At 32.6% G+C, this 18,492-nt stretch overlaps 1 protein-coding gene across 1 annotated transcript in view; it reads left to right on the forward strand.

Moving 5' to 3' along the window:
• The window catches only part of LOC130440678 (uncharacterized), a 696,836-nt gene that overhangs the window by 400,049 nt on the left and 278,295 nt on the right, over positions 1-18,492 (forward strand). Inside the window, exon 4 of the mRNA XM_056773943.1 lies at positions 17,214-17,242. The gene's annotated coding sequence lies outside the window, so the exon portion shown is untranslated. The remainder of the gene's footprint in view (positions 1-17,213; positions 17,243-18,492) is intronic.

Here is an 18,492-nt window from a genome sequence, read left to right on the forward strand (position 1 = left end):
TTTTCCGTTATTGTAGTAAATGTAGTAATGTCAATAACATGTTATGGACTTCAATCACAAAGCTAAATATCTAAGCTAAGTTGAAAGACAACTAATTTAGGAGGGAATTTATTATGTCTAAAAAAAATAACATCGAGACCCATTGAGACTCATCGAGAAATCTAGAACGTAACTTTCATGACCTACAAACACGACTGAGAGAATTGGAGTGTAGTTGTCTAGTAACAATGAGGACTACCAACAAGGATTATGTGAAAATAAATTAGGGATGCTTGGATGCAGTATTTGAGTTATCAAATAGAATATTCACAATCTTTTTATGAGATGAGAAGGTTTCTACTTAACACTGATGAGTTTATATCAAATCATTACCATCATAAACTTTGATATTTTTAATTAGGAACTTACTGAGAACTTGTTGTCATACAAGTGCTATTTGACTTGTTCACAGATACTTGAAACATTCATCTTGGTGAAAAAATTAAATTAAATCACGAATATTTTCGTGCGATGATTTTATATGACTTTCGACGTAGATTGAAGCAAAAACAGTATGTCGATAAACTCGCTTTCACTTTTAGTGATGAAGCACCGTCCCAAGCCACTGTGTTAAGCTGATTTTCCGAATTCAATCGTGGTCGAATTTGGCTACAGGTTTAATTTTGTGAATGTCGTCCAAAATCGGTTTTTGTGCCATAAAACATCGATGCTATGCGTAAACTGATATTGCAAGATAGTCATGTGACATTGTGCGTTTACTGATATTGCAAGATCGTCATATGACATACCGTGAGATTGGGCATTAGTTCCAGGTGCATACAGTTAATATTGCATACAAATTTGGCTGTCAAAAAGACTTGTTTGCATTCTGAAAATTGCTTAAACAAAGCTTGTGTCTATTGTTGCAAAGAAATGCGGTACTTCGAAAGACTTCTACAAAATCGTTACGGAAGGCGAATAATGCCGGGTTAGGTTAGGTTAGGTCTGGTTATAATAATTGAGTTGTTATCAAGCAAAACATTAAAAGTGTCAAATATATAATTAAATGTTTGGAATAAAAACTAGAGTGATAACGTGAGTTAGAGTAGTAGTACACAATGAAATATATTTACTAAACCCGAAAAAAGCACCGGACTCCGACCTAATAACCGCAAAAATTCTGGAAAAAATTGCAACAAAAAGGGGTATTTTTGCTAACATACATTTACAATGAGACTTGGATACTGACCAATTCATATAAAGTTGCACAAATCATATATAAAATACAAAATATACAAAATTAAAAGAACTCTTCCCCTAACTACTACCCTCTTCCAAAATCTCGCCTAACCAACAGAACCTTCCAAACAAAAGTTAATGAGGAAAGTCCGAAAATTTTACTATAGTAGCAAGGGTGCCACGGAGTAGCGGACTAGGCCAGCTATACACAATATACAACAACAGAACTATTGCTGTGAAAACAGTCATCCTCTCTACTGATTAAGAACCACAAACAGCAGCAAAAAAACTCATCCAATTACAGGAGTGGCTACAAAATGAAGAGTTAAAGTCATTGAGACCAATGTAACATTCACGCTACGTAGGGGTACATGTCTGCCAGTTAAATTAAACAATACGGAAATACCATAAGCATATAGTGCTAAACTTATCTGGAAACAATACATTACAAAAAAAGGGAACAACAAGAGGAGATGTTCATGCCACGAAACGCGAAAAGACTGAAAAAAGTTGGACAACAGACCAAATATGCGGTATAAGAGGTTGCATCACTGGATGTAAGCCTCATCAAGACATTATAGATGCTAGATTCGCATGCAAATTAACCCATAGAATATATAAAATATACTGATTGTTAATAAAAATTTTATACTGACCCAACCTAACCTAGTTCTTTTAAAACATGAAATATATGGTTGACAATAATTTCATTTAAAAATATTATGTCATTGTAAATCTTGCAAATAATAAGAAAGGCACTTCCTTGAAAATTGTTATATTTATAGGAACCAATCAATTATATTTGTATAAACCAATTAATAATGTGTAGAAACACTCTGAAATTAAACAATCAAATACACACGGAGTTCTCAATCTCTAGTCAAATAGAACAGCGTGCAAAGAAAACAAAAGTTAAACAAATAAAAATCTGCCCACGCAGTCGTATGTGGATATTTCAAAATAAATTTCCACTACACCACCACATATTAATCAACAATAAACTTTTACTAATACGTTTAGTTATCTATTAGGCGTGATATAACTCTGATGCAGAATCAATTCTCTCTAGAATATAAAGTCGGTAGAAATTGTTTAAATAAATAAGGAAAACATCATAATACGAGTATGTTCCAGAACTTATTGGTCCATATACCAATAAATTAATGAAAATAAATCAGTACGTATACATTTCATGAAACATTGGTGAAATATATATAATCATTGATAATTATATGATTCCATACACAAACACTTAGGCGAAGTTACGATGGAAAGAACACATCTAGGAAAAAAGGAGGAACATAATCTGAAATATGAAAAACTGTGCTGACTATTAGTTTGGAACTCTCAACTATTAATTCGGAATATATTGATAAAATACAAAAAGGTCTCAAAGTCTGTGCGGATATAGGGGATACAAATTTAGGGCTATTGAGTGGTATTGTTATCGACCCTTGGTGTGTAAAAGCAGCGACCTTCCACAAGGAAGTAGGAATAGAAATGGTGGCCAACGAGACACAAAAACTCATATCATATTCGAAGCTTCGGAAGAATATGAGCATTTTGAATTCAATCTAATATACAGGGGCATTTGATATCACGTGAAATAACCGATATACCGTAGTGAGATTGATAGTAAGCTTCCAATTTGTTTCAATAGTTTTTCTGATATCAGGGTCAGCTTATCAATTACAATTTATCTGTTTGATGAGTCCTAACTATCTATCAGCAATTATTGAAAGCTTGGGGTATCCACAACAGAATTTCCATCTGGCAGATAAGTCAATTAACTGGATAATATGATGATAACCCATATATATATATATATATATATATATATATATATATATGTACAGGAAAAATTTCCTCTTTTTTATAAATGTAAAAGTTATACACAACAGCTGTTACTATTATAACGATAGTAGCATCTCCTAATTTTACTCTCAATTCAGCGCTAGAACGGGAATTTTTTTTCTCAAACCCTATAGGTTTGCCCCACGGGGTTTCTAGTTTTACACACTTTCCCATTTTGTGAATATAAGTTAGTTTGGAATGCTACTAGAAACCTGTAAGATGCCAACATGGGTACAATCAATTTTCCTATTGACTCTCGAAACATTTGTCTTGATATAAAAATCCCTCTGGACTATTCAAATTTCTTCTTCTTAGTATAGCTGCCATATAAATGTCGGCATCAAAGAAGCATATGATAATTTCTTAAAATTTTTGGAAGAGGAACTTAGCAAAAGTCCCCTGAGTATATAAAAAATGTACTAGTTGCATTTTTTATGTAAAAAGCATGCACAAGAGGGTAAACCCCATTACACTCGAGTCGTTCCTGAGAATAGTGATCTTGAACTTCTGTAGGCTGTAGTGTTTGAGAAAGACGTGCCTTGGTAGCTGATTCTACAGGCTTGCACTCCTCCAAAGAGAGGAGTCCAAAGAAATTAGTCCCGATAAACTGATATTCTGGGCGTCTGCAGGCGAACTCGGTGTTCAGAGCCACGTCTGTCTGTCGGGTAGGTCTTGCAAAAAGGTAAGATTATGTTGGACAGATCAGAAGAACATTTTTCATGGTAGTATCGGTAAGACGCCTAGGTTGAATCTCTATTGAGTACAGCATCCTAAGGGTATGCTTGGGAGTCGAACTACAAATGTACGAGCTATAATTCAAAAATATACGAATCTGGGCCTTGTAGAGGATTAGAAACTGTTTCTTGAAGTGAAGTGTGAAGTTGCCTCAGCTACTTCGGCCACGTGACTATGATAACACATATTTCACCTAACTTCAACATCTCACAAGCGAATTTACAATGATGATATTTTTTGTCCAGACAGGACCGGATCCTGAGTTACAGTGCCAGCCTTCTTTGTAAAAACAGCGACCTGAGTTTTACTGCATTAAAGTAAATGAGATTGGTTCCATCCAACTCCACAATATTTTCAAGATCAGTAATTTCTGTGTTCTATGATCTGTTTCTGTCTACGGATTTCGGTGTTGGGCGGCTGGTTTGTGCTATCGTCGGCGAAGTAATATATTAGGTTTGCAGTTTTATCATTGATGTACACGAGAAAGAGAGTAGGTAATAATAAGTTGGGAACATCAGCGATAACCTCCACCTTCTCTAAGGGCATTGCGTTAAATGTTATGGTGGCATTTTCAAACATATTTCTGTTTCATGAAATAATCATAAATTTTGTTTTTTTGATATTGATATCGTCCGAATAACGGATATTTTTAATCCACGCCTCATTAACTTTGATTCCCATTTCTATATTTTCTAGGGCCTCTTGGAAAATTGCTTCGGAAGATAAATTGAATGAGAGTGGAGACAGCATTCATCCTTGTCGCACCCCCCTTTTGATCTGTATGTTGTCGGACATATTGTTGTCTAATTTTATTTGCGCAGTTTCATTCCAGTATAGGTTTTCTATGCATCGGACGTTTTTCTGATCTATATCGAGCCTTTTGAGGAGGTGCATTAGTTTGTGGAGCTGTACGCGATCGTATGCCTTCTCATAATCCATAAAACAGAAGCAAACGTCCTTTCTATTGCATAGCAGTTCTGGACAAGCACTTGTGTTGCGACTATTACCTCTCTAAGGTGTGTCCATAGATAGTGAACTAGATATATCGGTCTTTGAGAAATCTACTGAGCCAGTCGATGAATGAGGATGTCAAACCATACGATCTTAACCTACTTAGTAGGTTGGCATGCCAAACCTTGTCAAAAGCCTTCGATACGTTTAGTGCGATTGCTCTTGATTCCCAATTTTTCTCTATAGCTTCAGTCCATACGTTGGTGATATAAGTAAGGAGATCCCCGGTTGATGTATGTACACGAAAGCCACATTGATGGTTACGGATGATGTTAGCAAACTCATGATATTTCAAGATTTGCTCGTTAACGACTTTCGCATGTACGGTAGATGTTGGGAAATGAAGGCGCCAGCTGCATAAAATGCCTATACTATATATGGGCTTGAAACAGTTTTTTCTAAAAATTTTAAATAATACTTACTCATGATTGTCACCTATCAGTTCGGAATTCAAAAAACTTCTATTATCGGATAAAGGGCTTCTCAGTAACATTATCACCTTTAGATCTCACTTTATACATTATGCCAATTACAATCCACTAATTGTTGTTATTATGTATAATATTTTCAAGTTGTTTTGTTTTTCTCAGTTAACCTCCATTATATCTAGTTACTACGTTTATATTTGTTTTCGAATCCTGCTTACTGTACTTCACAAGCTCCAATTCACCGCAATTTTTCATTATTCATATAACTATAATCGTAACATACTCGTTGCACTGTTACGAAACATTACACTACAACATTTTTTTCTAGCAAAAACGTTAATTTCCTTTTGTGATTGCAATCGGCTTTGCTTGATACATAATCTAATTCTGCAGTTCGCTGAATTGAAACGGACGAAAAAAAATACGAAATGGAAAAAGAGGCAAATATTCTGATAGGGGAAATTAATTTTTACTATCTCCGCCTATGTTGGTTACGAGTCAATGAACGTGCTGGTGAACATAACAAATAGATTATCAAGAGCATGTTATTGAGTACTCTAAACATAAGCGAGCCTTAATATAAGGATAAAAATTCGATATAGTGTATTATTCACTCATTACAATTAGTTTCCAAGCAAATTATACCATGTGTCAATATGAATACTACTCCCTATATATTTCTGCCCCTGTAAAATTCAAAAATATGCAAAATCACGTTACAATGATTTCTAAGGGAGACAGTTTATAAACTAGTTTTCAAATAAATTACATGAACCCTCTCGCTGATGCGGAAGCAAAACAACCGCAAAAGTCTTTAATGGAAAGAGGGGTTAAATAATATATCATTTTAAATGTCTTTCAACTTACTACCTTTCCAAAAATACACTTGACCTTTAAAATTTGTTTCTGTGTGAACGTTTGACTGGTATTCTTGGAAATATTATTATTATAGCTTTATTCATTAAGGCGAATCTTAACACGCGATTTAACTCAAATTTGGTTGGAGAAATGATCGATTGCTGATAGAAAACAGCCTTGAGATTATAAAAACTTTGAGAGAATTATAGCAGCTGCATGTAGAAAAGTTTAAGCAGATTTTCCAGAAAATAATGGACAACATTTCGAAAATTCAATTAGATAAGTATTTTGGACAAGTCAGGAAATCTGTCGACAGTTATATCACATGGCTGCAAAATTTAGTAGCGGACTCGACACATTTTTGTTACTTTCTTATCATTTAATTAACGTGGTTATAGCTCTAAAAATCAGAGCTACAGGAAAAGGTACTAAGAATGAGTGTGGCAGTCAAACTCAGATTTTTGAAATACGTAGTTGTATTCTCAACAATGGTATTCATATAATCTCACGTTGAAAAGCATTGGAAATTGAGACGATTCCTATAATTACTATATCTTGTCAGATATATCAATCCTCTTCGACAGCTAGGAAAAGGTCTAAATCACGAATATGTGAATTGATTATGGAATATCTAGAAGTGGAATAGAAAAAGCGATAGTCTCCTAATCTAAATGCAAGTACACAGAAGTGAAGGTGAGAACGGAAAGAGGGTCCAGACTTCCTTCAACATACTAGAGACAAATTACTTAAACTTGTTACAAAACAAAAGAAATCGAGTAGACATGAAATCTTACAAATTAAATCCAATTAAAAGGGATATTTTACATATTTATATTTTTCTATGGAACTCAACTACTAGTAATTGTTACCCTAATTTTTAACAATAACTGTAACAGCTAAACTGTATCAATTTTTGTAGCTATGATAAAGGAATTCATCAATTTAAAAATATTGCTATAGTAGATAATAGTTTAGAATACCTTTTATGTTGCTACTAACGGACATTAAATTTTAACATGGATTTAATCATTTCAATCTAGTTTCTCTTTGATTCGATGTATAATTGGTCTTTTGGTTTGCGCCAATGAATAATTTCACTTTAAGTTTATAATCAGATGCATATTCTATGATTGTCCACCTCTTCACCTAAAAACGAATCACCACTGTCCTCTCGAACCCTAAACACTTTTGGCCTCAAATTCTGAAACATTCAGAAAGCGAGCTCAAATTAATTCTAAAGAGAGCGAGCTCAAAAAACTTCTAAAAACAGCGTAATAAAAAAAATTCCAAACGATCGGATGTCTTCATCAAAACCACATATAATTGACATAATTATCAATAAATTGTACAGTTTCATATATGTAACCTTTCTTATTCGAAAGTTTTCATATTTAATATGAATTCATTGGAATAAACTCTTTCTATTCATTCTTTAAAATTATAAGTCGATGCATTTTTGTATAACAAATTCTATGGAAACCCTGACTGTTATTTACGTTAAGACAAGACCATTATGATATATTCGATTTTAAGGTTATATGTGATATTTGAATTCTAAATTCTATTATAAAACATCATAAACATTCATTCTGTATAGCTCGTTAGGTTCATATCGGTAAATTAATTTCTACCAATAATACATTTCTTGGTTTTTGTCATAATCAAAATATACAATATCAACATAAATTGTTGAAGGAGTGTTTTACCACAATAGGCCCATCACTGAGACACAGACCGTTTTTCTGTTTTTTTTTGGAATATTGAATATGATTTTGATAACCACGATCACAATGATATGTCTAACCTCTCCTCACTACTACAAAACTCAATATAAACTGCCTCTTCTACCTCAAAAAATCAACCTTACCCGAAAAGTCTCTCAGAAGCTTACTTATCATCTTTAATCAATTCTACGAATATGAACATCGGTTTTTCATGCATGTAAAACTGTTCTATGGTAGAATCCGGATTGTGAAAATGCCATACGTGTATCAAATCATGCTCTCAATTGGTTTAGACGTCACAAAATAGAAGAAAACCTTATTATGCATTAAATGCTTGAAGCTAAAGCTGAATTTATTGTGAAGTGAAGTGAGAAATCTGCTTGGAAAAGTTCTCTCACTCACTTACACAACAGTTTACACTTTAGAGAAAATTTCAGCAACCATAACCAAGAATCCGAATTTCATAACTCACATATTCAACCCTTCACATTTCAGCTAAAGCTTTTCGATATTGCATCTATCGATGGCCCTTTCAATCTACATGGATTAAAAAAATGAACTTACTAAATACATGATAACATATTATCATCCATCCATAATTTCCCCATTTCAACTCTTTCAAAATGCAATAAATCTATTACAATAGAGATCCCCCTACATAGAAGAATCATTTTCCCGAAACAAAACCATGCTGATAAAATTCTCTTGCACAACATATATTAACTCACCTCAAATTTTCATTGATAAATCCTCTCTACCTATTATGTATCAGTGTAAAATCCTTGATGTGACTTTCGATTCTCAACTTAATTGGAATAAACATTTTAATAAAGTAAAAGGCATTTGCCTGAATGTAATTTGAACGAAACTAGACTGCTAAGAGTCTACAGAGCTCAAAGCTTGACTAAGGTTGTTTTATCTATATCTTCGCTTCCAATTCTAAAACTGACTAATTGGACTCTGTACACAACACTGCTCTTCGTCTCTGCTTTGGTGCCTTTCGCTCAAGCCCTGCTGCTAGTTTCAATATTGAAGCTAATGAACCATTATCCTCAAGATGACAATCTCTTCTTCTGTTACATGCTGCTAAAGTATCTTCCAATCCGGCTAATCCTATGCATTCGCTACTTACCACCACATCCCTTCACACTAATTCACGAACAATTATAAATTCAATCCCTCGATTGCACGCACCTCTACTTAAAAATACCAACTTTTCTGTGACCTGACCACTTACTTTGCCTTCTTACACCCCTTGGACCAAAAATATACCCATAATAGACACCTGACTTATCATTTACAATAAACATAAATCCCCTAGCGTCCTTGTAGAGCCAGCATTCCTGAAAAATCTGCATAAAAAATCCTTCGACCTAAGTCTCTATAGGGATGCCTCCAAAACTGAGTGCGCAATCATAAACCACGAATTCATAAGTTCTTTCCGATTACCTTCGACGTGTAGTATTTACACTGGTGAACTATACAGTATTCTTCAAGCTTTAAAACTTTTCTTTCCCTCCCATAAACATATCGCCAGAAGTACTGACTCTCTTTCATCCATATAGTCACTTAAAACCATAATTACCGACCATCCAATAGTCCAAAACTTTCACGACATCTACTAAACTCTCATTGCTCTTGATATAACAGTCTCTCTCATCTGGTTTCTGTCGCATACTGGAACTTTTTGAGTAGAAGAGAAGCGGTGACAATTAGAAGACTCCGCATCAACCATTCGAAACTTACTCACGGCTATGCGATATCGTCTTCCAAAGTCACGTTTCTGTGTTTATTAAGCACATCCTCACTGATTACAGAGAATATTCTACCGAATACCAGCAGTTTGATATGACCTGAAAACAACCTGAAGGAGACTGCTGCTCGATAAAAATGAAACAGTCCTTCATTTAACTTATGTATTATTTTTGTGTTCCAATGACCATCGCTACCTGTACTTTAAACTGAGATGGAAAAAAAATCGTTAATTATTCTTATTATGTTATTCTTATTTTATTTATAAATAATACATGAGAAACAGGTGAACATAAGTATTACATATTTATTATCTATGCCAGTTTAAATGGATTTATTATAATATAATGTTTATCAAGTGGTTACGGCATCACTGAAATGCTTTTTTCTCAAAACTGTCACACAATTAATGAGGAATGGGAAGAACCAGCGTGGCTTGGCGAGTTCGGATTCTCTCAGAATATTTCTAGTCTCCGCTAATGCACATTTGGGATGAATCTCTGGTGAACGTGCTAATAAAAAATAAAACACTATAGATGTTGCTTGTTTGTTTTTAGAAATTGATCGGTGCCCATTTCGTTAAAACTATTTTATCCTTCTCTTTTTTCTTGAACTCATTATTATATGTATTCTTACCACGTTTAAATATAATAACTACCCAATAGTTTTTATGCTACAATAGAAGATTCTTTATTGATTCTGGTATGTTCAGTTCAAGTGTTGTTAATATCTCTAGTCTTAATATATACTGACACTAATTATTTAAAAATTTAATTAATTAAAAATTTAATTTGAGCACTTTGATCAAACGACACATGCTAAGATGACATGCGAGAACGTTTCAAACACTGATCAGCGGCTTCTTAGTGATTGTTGCAACAGTTGCTTCAATCCTGTTTGTTAATCTAGGAAAGTCATCTGGTAGTGGAAGCACTTACACATGATCCTTCATGAACACCACAAATCTGATGATATCAGATGGAAAGAACGGTCATGAAAAAAAAAGCCGTTGCAACCTAGCCAGCGATCAGGTGAAGTGACTTTCACCAAAACGTTTAGACTGTTATAGACGGGGAACTGTGTCTAAAAATTGAGACCATTTATTAGCGAAGTTGAAAGGTAAGCAATAATGTAAAGCCTGTAATTACTGGAAACAATGAGATGGATGCGTCTTCGTAAAATCTTCAAATTGTAGTTTAAGAAATTGCTAATAACGACTAGCCTTCCAAACGAATTTCTTTCAATTTTGCGTAAACGGTTCTTGCAATTGCCTAATGTTTGCCTCACTAACTCTTCATGTCCTATATTCTCTCCTTCACAAATTCTGTTGGTATCTTCAAACTATGATAGCTATTATCACCTGAAGAATCATTAATGAACTCAATACAGAACGTAAGCTGCACAGTAACTAGATTTCGTCTTTGCAAACTGTGTTTACTCCACAGCGCCTATATCGCTTTTTAATGGATGTAAACAAGGAACGCCTTTAAGAAATTGTTTATGAACTATCTACTATTTGCATGAGTGAGAAAGTAAGTGTTCTCTATGTATACATTGAACTCTATTTGTAGAATAATCTAGAAAATGTTTGAACTAATTCTATTTTATTTACAAATAAATATTCAATTTGTGTTGTGTTGATTAATAAATAGGAATACCAAAGACCTCCCTATCATAGTCAGTTTAAACTCATTAAGCTCGTTTAGGTGACTGAGTAGAGAGGGCATTTGAACTTGCGCCTATCCCTCTATACGCAAAGATTCAAATAAGTTTGAAAAGTTGACTTTGACCTTGTTATTGAATTTGTGAATAGAGTTATATTTGACTCAATTTAAAGGAAGAACAATACAAGCCTTGAGCATCAATTCTATGTTCAAAGCCTTACAGCCTTTAATCTTGCCTTATTTTTATTTCCAAAGAATTCTATTTTGAGTATTCCACGTAATGAATAATATTCTGTTTTTTAATTTTTTGTTTAGCTTTTATTCTCAATGCGCAAGCAAGAAAAGGGAAGATACCTGTCTAACAAAGAACCACGGAAAATTGTTACTCATAAGTAAACTATAAATAGATTTATTAATTCCAAAGTCTTTTTATCAATAAAGAACATTTTTCAATGTACATAACAATAAAATTCCATGTTTTAATGGACATTATTTTCCTGTCATTCGACGGCAACTCGTACAAAAATATTCCTTAACTATCTCGAAAGTTCCACAAGTAAGTAGAAATATTGCCCTCGGCATACAAAAATATTACTGGAATCGATAAACAAAGCGAGAGGAAACAAAATGATCTTTCGAAGAAAATCCAGCTACTTGGAAGTTGATGCGAAGCATTGTTTAAGAGTTTAATTCCTCATTTAATAGAACAAACCATAGAAAACTGCTTCTGGGAACATGCATTTGCCAATAATTTTTAGTTCACTGAAATTGTACATGTTAAAAAGATGATGAATACTTGAGATTGCAATAATTCAATTAGACATAATAGATGGAGGATTAAAATTATAAAGAGCAAATAAAAAAAATTGCTCGCATTATTGTGATAAGAAAGCTGACAGATTTAATTCATGCCTAAATATGAAAGAATGAAAACTGAAGAAATATAACAGAGGAAATTCGTAAAAGTTTGAACACTTTCAAAAAACCAGACGAGGATTCAGAATTGACTGAGGTGTTGAAGATTTGAGAGGAAACTGGAAAGTGGGGAAATTATTGATTGAACAGCGATGAACTTTTCTATAACAACATTATCAGTTATCATATTTGGGGCATAAATTATCCAAACTAAAAGAAACAAAGAACTACAAGTTTTATCAACTTATTTATTGATAGATTCTATAAAAAGGTTTTAAAGTAATAATTAAACATCTTCAAAAGCGTTAGAATCAAAACTGATCCTAGGCTATATACCTAAAATATGGGAGGGCCCACACTACAAACGAATCCTACTGCTCGATCAATCTCACCTACTAATTCCCAAAAGCTAGTGGAAAATCCTGAAACAATACACCAGAAGCATAGAAAAACAGTTCGTTTATCAAAAAATAATTTTACTATATAGCATTATTAAAGACGTAGAAAAAACTATTGACAGCAAAGAAATGTCTCTAGCATTTTTCATTGATATATAGGGCGCTTTTTACAACACTTCACATCAATCCAATATGACAGTTTTAGAAGAACTATTTTCAAATGGCTCAATGCAGTGTTACAACAGACTATAGAAATGGAAGATATGAACGAAAACACTACCACTTTTACGACAGTGAAAAACTGTGGTTACTGATAGCGAACAAAAATTTCTAACTAGATTTATCAGTTCCGCATTCAGTTCTAAGCTACTCCAAGGCAAGAATAAAGGCGTAACATTTATTAGGATGCTAACGAACATCAACACAATTAAAAATATTTGTCCCATTTACAAGGAAAATAATGGCAACTATACCTACCCTCAATGGAACTCAACTGATACTATCTAATGAAGTGAAATATCTAGGAGTTATGATGGAAAAAATACTCTCTTGAAACTTCAATCTAGATAAGATAATCTTCAAAGCCACTGCGGCTATATGGACTTTCAAACTCATAAGTAAGTCATGGGGACTTGAGCCTTACTGGTAAATTGGGTATATCAAGCGGTCATTAAACTTTAAACTTTGCTAAACAGCTTTCTCGATTTCTCTCCGATAGTCAAGTGGTCCTAGAAGCTCTGAAGGCTTTTGATTGACTAATAAATGCACGTCCAAGCTAGTTTAGAAGTGTGAACAAATTCTAAAAGTAAAACTGAAGTAAAACAGATATAATTTAATTAAAATGTCTCTTCCATGTTATCAAGGTATATTAAGCAATGAGAAAGCAGACAAGCTGGTAAAGTAAGGGACGACGGCTGCATATTTTGAACCAGTGCCCTGCTTTTGTCTGTATAGATGGTTGAACAATTGAATAAAGTCTTATTAAGAAAACACTCCAGACAGTCCAAAACAATCATAACCATATCAAATAAGAAGTCTGAGGAAGAGAGATGTCCAGGAACTACATTAAATTGGTAGTTGGTTTTCTGAAACGGCAGAGGATCAAAATTGCTTCTAATCTGTAAATCTTCTGCCCTCTTCAGAAAAAGGCTTAAGTACCTCGAGGGTGTACTGCTTATTAACTTGGTATGTCGAACAGAAACCTTCAGAAAAATAGCCCCTTTTAGAAGAAAGCCACGTGTATTCAAAAAAGTACAGTGAGATACCGTGTCACAAATAGAATATCGGTTTAGGTTATGAGACAAAGAGGATGGAAAGCCAAGATGATTCTCTAAATAATCAACTATCTATTCACAAGTTTTTTGCTATTGCTCATACTTTAACTGAAAAATTCTCTCGGTACTCATTGTTTTCCTGATTTTCTCATAATATTCTTTGGAATAAAAGTAACGGTAACCTATTTTTCGAACAAAATTTTTATCATTTTCCTAGACTATATTCACATAGCGAAAAATTATTTGGTCAGTAATATCAACACGAGTGGGCATCAAAAACCCTCTTTATACTACTTTGAATACCTTAATGCAAATGAATAGTTATTTATTAAATCATCACAACTAGATTAGTTCCTCATTAGCTGTTCGTTCGAGTATTTATGTTCTATTATTGTAGTTAACTGTTGGGAATACGCATACATACTTGTTTACACCTCATAGAGTGATTGACATGTTATTCGGGGTAATTGGAATAAGTATCAACTTAGATTGGTGGATTATTATGAGATCTATAAATAATGATTAACCGTTCTTTGAAGAGAACTGCAACTCCATTTATGAGAACTACGCTTAATGAAACCCTAAATTCTTAAATGGAATATGGGATTTTATTTCGAAAATAATTCCATTTTCCAGCGTAGTCTCTTTAGAGTTCCAAAAATTTTCAAAAAATTAAATTTCTCGTGTTTATCAAACTTGTTATCCAATAAAAAATATATGATTGGCTAACTATCAGTATGGATGACACTGAAATGTTCTAAGAAACAATGTTTGAAAATTTGAAAAATAAAATACTATTTTTCATTAATATGAATGTTTTTAATTATATTTATTTTTTATATTTATTTATAATTATTTAAAAACTCATAAAAAAATTTGAAGAAATTATGATGTTAAATAGCAAACTGGTAGATTCTTTTCTATTTCCTGAAAGTTTATTTTTCTGATTATGAGGTGTCGTTTTTGAATCAATGCGTCATTTTCATTATGTAAATTAAAATTTATCAGTCATTGCTACGTGGTTCATTACTGTATCGAATTTATCAAGACGGGAAGTCATAAAATTACAAAGAAAATTTAATGGAAATAATTAAACTTTTTTTACCTCTAGTCTAATTCAAATTTCACAGCTGGATTGTGATGAATGATATGTGATTGAAATTTACAATCGATTTTCTTTATTCCAAGAAAACCAATTCCAATTTTTTTATGTCTTAGGCATATACTACTACTACATAACCTAACGTAATATAAAAAATTGTCGAAATTGAGACCAACTATCAGGAAAGCATACTTTATTCAATCTACATGGAGAAATTAAAAAAATAAATAACAGGAAGAAAACTCTCAATTACTGAATTATTTTTTGACGAGTTGCTATCAGTATTTCATGTGTTTTGACTGATATACAATACTAGAAAAACTAGTTCAATGGTTATAAAAACGTCAGTTTGTGGCTTTAGGAAAATAATTCGATCAAATAATTTTCACAAGTCTCTTTTAAAGTTATTTTTGCAATAATATTGAACTTTTCCAGAGTTTGAAATGAATGACAGTTCAAGGGAGCAAGGTAACGGTAACATTGCATACATCAAAACTTCCCATCTAACTAGTACCTGAAAATTTCTGCGATATCCTGCTTCAATCATATTAGTTGTTGATGGTAGATACTGGCAGATAGTGACATTAATAGTTTATCTAGGTTCAAGAAGCTCATGATAAACAATACCCTTCCAATTGCCCGAGACACAGCATTTGTGAAGCTTCTCCGAGCTTTGACCGTGGCATCATATATCTTATAAATAAAATATATTAATAAGACCAGGCATCTAACTTCGATTTTCAGTAAAATATCAACAAGAATACTGAAAACCATTTATAAGCTCTTTTATAGTATAATAAGAATAATTACTTGGGTATGATGTTATCAAAACAAAATCGAATTATTGCATTTTGCTTATACAAGAATTTTTTGAATAATTACAAATATATCAATTCTGTGTTTATATATGAATTTTTTTTGATAAGCACTTCTAAAGATGGCGTGATGAATTTGATGACCAAGTTGCTGTTAATTCGACTAGTAGAGGTAGATAGTGGAATTGAATAAAATATGTAATATGAGAAAGTGAAGGTGTAGAGTAGCTTGTAGCTAACGAAGGAAGTTAATAGAAAATGTAATATCATAACTAGAGAAACTTGGAGGTATCTAAAAATTGAATGAAAGCTGTGACAGTGAATATCATAATGTCTATTTCTAATTTATTTGAACTATTTTCAAAACAGTTGGGTGAATTTATATACACGGTGTATCTTCTTACCTACTCAATTTATTCATAGAATATGTTTTTTACTTACTTATTTTATTTATTCATACACTTACAGTAAGTAGAATTAATTATTTACTATACACTTGAACTTATCAGTAAACACGTATCTAATTCTTATCATATTAATTTATTTGAACCATTAACACCATTAACTTGTCTATTCTGATATATGCAGGATGACATCAGATCATTCACTCTTTTCTCTGATAAACGAGCAATTGTCTATACAAAAAGAGGCACTCAATAGCCTCCAAGCCTTCCTAGAAACTGATACTATGAAACCAATATGAACAAATCGTTGACTTATATAAAACATGCTTTTCTAAGAAATTCTACATTTACTAAACTCTAGATTATTTTAACTTAATCGAACAGGGCCGAAATCGCGTTTCATGTAGACGAGTTTGTTAACAATATTGTAGTAACCGTCTATTCATTGGATCTGAGAACAGTTAGTTGTTGGTATTTGTTCAATTTGTTCAAATTTAAATTATCTCTCCACTTTAAACCAAAGCATTTCAATTTGGATTAATGGAGAATCTTATAGAACGTTATCTAACTGAAATATGGATTGAAGAGATATTTGGAAACTTTCAACAGCCATTTGCAAAATGCAATTGGTATATTCAACTCTACATTATCAGATATCCCCCTTCTAAATTATTATCCATCACTATAGCGAAGACAACATATTGAAATGGGAATTTATGGTTTAACTATACATCTGATAAAAAAATATTCCAGTTCCTGATAGTTCTGTAAGTCATATGCTATGACCTGCGTCAGTCTTAATACCAACAATTAAAAAATTATCAAAATGCACCCCTAATGTTCAGTCAGATGTAAAGTACTACACATGACTATTAGGAAAACTTAAATGAAATTCACCACCATTCTTTTCAATTTCAAATAACGATGCTTCTAGAACGGTCATTGAAGTTCATTACAAAAACCGGATCGTGCTCGGCGCCGATCTTAGTCATAGCTCATCAAAAAATCAACTTTACCTAAATGTATTGTTAGATTACAACTAATGTGTTTTTTATTTTCAGCCGAAACCACCAAAGATTCTGGTTTACAGGTAATGTAAGTTTTTATTTATTATGCTTTTTACAATAGATAGTAAACAGATCGTATATTCCAATTTTTGTCCAGATTATAGTTTCTTCGATGGCATAAATTAATATTTAGGTAAAATATAAAATATATAAAATAAGAGACTTTAGAACAAATTGTAGGTATCAGCGTATTGAACGAGTATGAACCTCCAAATTAAAAAATCAACTGTTTTAAATATTTTCTGCCATAAGTATAATTCGTAAGGACAAATTCATGTTATCTAAGAGATTTTTGGATATATTCATTTTTTTGGTAAAAAGTACATTCGTGTTTTTGTCGTTCAAAGATTTAAACCAAATTTAGTTTCGTAATTGAACTCAATCATTTTCAGCAAACTCATTTAATGGAAATAAAATAAGGAAATAAACTTTCATTCTCAGCTAATTAAAAATAAAAATATTTATTTATGTAAAAGTGAAGTAATAATTTTTTTAACAAGTAGAACGATTTGACCGAAGGAGAGTGCGGCAATTCCTACGACTGAAAAAAAGTTACTTCACTCACGAGTTCCATGCAAAGTTTTTTCTACGTCCATAGACTTGAAAAAATTCGACAAAACTTTTATCCATTTTTATTTTGTATTATATTAAATATAATATTAAATACAACTGTGAGCATTATTAATTTGAAGTTTGGATCTTTTTTCCATGTCCAACACCAATACATTTAAGTTATAAGTTAATGGGTAAGAAAATAATGTGACAATGTGTGATTGAATTGAACAACTTATTAATTAATATTTCATTCTAGCATAGACGCTCATTTCAATATGCTATGGAGCAGTTAATAACAAACATCTGTATGAAATATTATCTTCTACAAAAGGGAAAGAAGCATTTTTGTAAAATAACACTGGACAGATGTCTTTCTTTCTGTTACTGTACCTCCAACAAGCGATCTGGAATGATGATGTGAATCTTCACGGATCCTCTGACTCAACTGACTATGTGGTTGAATTAAGATATTTGTAGGGGTTACTACTCCTCCGTTTATAGAAAAATAGTTCTAACGACTCCACTTGAAAAGTCTGCAGTATGTGGAGTGGCGCTATCCTGATGAAACCAAGCGTTCTCATGGAATAGAGCAAATTTATTTCGAAATAAGCCGAATCACAAAATTTCGATTCTCTTCATTGATGTAACGCACAGGAAAATTCGTTATCTTCAACTAAAGCCGCATTCAAATTGTCGATAGCTTCGTTAATTAGATTCA

The sequence above is a fragment of the Diorhabda sublineata genome, chromosome 2, assembly GCF_026230105.1.
Source record: "Diorhabda sublineata isolate icDioSubl1.1 chromosome 2, icDioSubl1.1, whole genome shotgun sequence".
Lineage (NCBI taxonomy): Eukaryota > Metazoa > Arthropoda > Insecta > Coleoptera > Chrysomelidae > Diorhabda > Diorhabda sublineata.